Source organism: Cucurbita moschata, unplaced genomic scaffold (genome assembly GCF_002738365.1).
Source record: "Cucurbita moschata cultivar Rifu unplaced genomic scaffold, Cmos_1.0 Cmo_Scf00506, whole genome shotgun sequence".
NCBI classification, from domain to species: Eukaryota; Viridiplantae; Streptophyta; class Magnoliopsida; order Cucurbitales; family Cucurbitaceae; genus Cucurbita; species Cucurbita moschata.
In genome coordinates, this window is record NW_019269022.1 from 1 (window position 1) to 3,812 (window position 3,812).

The following is a 3,812-nucleotide window of genomic DNA, read 5'->3' on the forward strand; positions in this document are numbered from 1 at the left end:
AATCCCTCTCAGGCCAATGAGAGGGTGGGGCCCCTTGTTCAAGACCTGGAGTCAGTGCTTAAGGGAACTACCTCTCTTCTATCCCTAAAAGTGGGTAGGAGTGAATTCCATCTTGCACCCCATGTCCCCAGCCATTCACCCAGTCTTACCCCTGAAATGGGAGGTCTCAATATTCACCCAGTCTTACCCCTGAAATGGGAGGTCTATTGAGTCGGCGAACTAGAGCCACTCTCACCCATGCAAATCTAAGGATAATTCCGAATAAATAGGAGTTCATGGTTAGCTCAGGATTAAAACCGAGTTACCTAGGTTATCGAATGAAAAGAAAATAAGTCTCAACAGTAAACGACATTATAAAGTGAGAGTGGTTTTCTTCATGGTTCGATCTTATGCAATACTCATTGCATAGGACGCCCCCACTCACATGTACAATTTAGTGATCACATTGTTTATATCATATACAAAAGTGGGCCGCATCCATAGTGTCCCCAGAATAAGGTAGCCTTATCCTTATACTATAGATCATTTTGATTATATACTTGAACTTTAGTGTCCCCAGAATAAGGTAGCCTTATCCTTATACTATAGATCATTTTGATTATATACTTGAACTTGAGTGTCCCCAGAATAAGGTAGCCTTATCCTTATACATATAGATCAATTAATACTAACGAGATTGTTCTTAGTTTATTGGATTTAGATTAATGATCATAAAGTTCACTTTATTCCTATGAGTTTTAGGACATAAAATCCAACAGAAACGACAAGAACATGGCGCTTATTATTTGATTAAATTGAGCAAGAACCTTATTAGTCCAAACCTAAAATAAGTTAACATACGTGATTGATCAGGTTGCCGTTATCAAGAACATGTTCGCTAGAAGGAGGGTTTGAACCTCCGACCTTGTGGTTAACAGCCAATTATATAAAATTTTCTAAGCCCACCATGAGTAGATGTTGTTTGCTTTGGCTCGTTACGTATATCCGTCAGCCTCACGGTTTTAAAATGCATGTACTATGGAGAGGTTTTCCAGCATCCTCGCTGGCAGTTTACTAGGGAGAGGTTTCCACACCCTTATAAGAAATGTTTTATCTTCTCTCCAACCGATCTGGAATCTCACAATCCACCCCATTGGGGGCCCAACGTCTTCACTGGCATACTGCCTGGTGACTAGCTCTGATACCATATCTCAAGTCCACCGTTAGCAGATATTGTCCACTTTGGTGCATTACGTATCACCACCAGCCTCACGGTTTTAAAATGCGTCTACTAGGAAGATTTTTCCACACCCTTAAAAGAATTGCTTCCTTACCCTCTCCAATCGCTAGTAGATATATTTCATTTTAGCCTGTTATGGATCGTCGTCAGTCTCACAGTTTTAAAACGCGTCAATTAGTGAGAGGTTTCCACACCGTTATAAGGAATGGTTCATTCACCTCTCCAACCAATGTGAGATTTGTTAAAAAGTAGTCATGATGGCCGAGTGGTCTAAGGTGCTAGACTTTTATCATAAAATGATATGAACTTTTTTATTTAGATCTTTTACCTTTTCGAATTTAAAGCTATATATGGTAGATAGTTATATATATTAGATGGTTATATGTGGTAAAACTATATATAGTAAACTGAACTATATATATATATATATATATATCCCCCTTGGGACAGCTTTGAAAATGTACTTTTTCTGTGTTCTCTCCTATTGGAAATACCTGAATTTATAATGCAAATCTTTAGCGAGAGTTCTCCTTGCATTTTCTTATCGAGTGTGTGCGTTGTTGGCATTTTCTTATCAAGTGTGTGCGTTGTTGTGCGATTCTACCAACTGGTAATTTATAATACAAATTCTTTAGTGAGAGTTTTGCTTACATTTTCTTATCGAGTGTGTGCATTGTTGTGCGATTCTACCCACTGGTATCAGAGCTAGGTGAAATTCACCACGATCTGTGAAGATGGAAAGTTCAAAGATTGGAATTGAGAAGTTCAATGGATCCGATTTCAGTTTATGGAAGATGGAGATTGAAGAATATCTTTACTAGAAAGATCTTCACGAACCCCTATTGGGAGTAAAGCATAAGTTCAAATATTTCAGTTTATGACGAACCCCTGTTGGGGGTAAAGTCGGATACCATGACCATGAAGGTATTGGGCTCAAATGCGATTTCAACTAGTCGTAGCTACCTAAAAAGCTATCTTATCTTCATAAGAAACACTTGGTTACCAATTGCCATCGCTAGCTAAAAAGAGGGTTTGAACCTCCGACCTTATGGTTAACAGCCACACGCTCTAACCAACTGAGCTATTCCAACCAAATATTTATAATTGTCTGAGCCCACCAATAGTAGATGTTTTATGCTTTGGCTCGTTATGTATCGCAGTCAGCCTCACAGTTTTAAAACGAATCTAGTATGGAGAGGTTTTCTAGTGTCCTCGCTGGCAGTCTACTAGGGAGAGATTTTTACACCCTTATAAGAAATGTTTTATCTTCTCTCGAACCGATCTGGGATCTCACAATCCACCCACTTGAGGGCCCAGTGTCTTCGCTGGCACATCGCCTGGTGACTAGCTCAAGTACCATTTGTAACAGCTCAAGCCCACCGCTAGTAGATATTGTCCACTTTGGCGCATTACGTATCACCATCAGCCTCACGGTTTTAAAATGCATCTACTAGGAAGATTTTTCCACACCCTTAAAAGAAATGCTTCCTTACTCTCTCCAACCGCTAGCAGATATCTTCCATTTTGGCCTGTTATGAATCGCCGTCAGTCTCACAGTTTTAAAACGCATCTATTAGGAAAAGGTTTCCACTGTTATAAGGAATGGTTCATTTCCCTCTCCAACCAATATGGAATCTATTAATTGGTAGTCAGGATGGCTGAGTGTTTTAAGGAACCAGACACAAGTTTTGGTCCTTGTGAGAGGGCGTGGCGTGGGTTCAAATCCCACTTCTAACCCAATTCAAATTGTTGTATTTTTTATTTAGATCTTTTACCTTTTCCAATTTAATTACAATAAATGGTGATGTTTAGATATAAATAATAAGCAAAAGAGAGTGAAACTTTTAGACTTTAATTACAATAATCTCTCTACCTTCCCCAAATATCTCCCTAACACCTCCTACAACCCCAAATATCTCTCTAACACCTCCTCCAACGACTTTAATTACAATAATCTCTCTACCTTCCCCAAATATCTCCCTAACACCTCCTACAACCCCAAATATCTCCCTAACACCTCCTACAACCCCAAATATCTCCCTAACACCTCCTACAACCCCAAATATCTCTCTAACACCTCCTACAACCCCAAAATGATCTGCAAAAAAACAAAAAGAAACAAAACTGAAAGAAAAAATGGCAGATTTTGGGTATGTTGGGTTTTATGTCCTAAAACTCATAATTTATAATCAAAGATATGTTCTATTTTCAATAAAGTTATTGTTGATGTTTATTCAGAAAAAATTGTTATTGAATAAAGTGAACTTTACGACCATTAATCTAAATTCAATAAACTAAGAACACTCTGGCTATAGTATGAATACTTGAACTATATGTAGAGACATAAAAGTGGATCAAGTCCAAGTATATAGTCAAAATGATCTATAGTATAAGGATAAGGCTGAGTACCTTATTCTGGGGACACTATGGATGCGGCCCACTTTTGTATATGATATAAACAATGTGATCACTAAATTGTACATGTGGAGACATGTGAGTGGGGGCGTCCTATGCAATGAGTATTGCATAAGATCGGACCATGAAGAAAATCACTCTCACTTTATAATGTCGTTTACTGTTGAGACTGATTTTC

At 38.4% G+C, this 3,812-nt stretch overlaps 1 non-coding gene across 1 annotated transcript; it reads right to left on the reverse strand.

The window, feature by feature from the left end:
• Positions 1-2,236: 2,236 nt before the first annotated feature.
• On the reverse strand, positions 2,237-2,310 carry TRNAN-GUU. The gene has a single exon. It is a non-coding gene; the product is annotated as a tRNA-Asn (tRNA).
• Between the last annotated feature and the right edge of the window lie 1,502 nt (positions 2,311-3,812).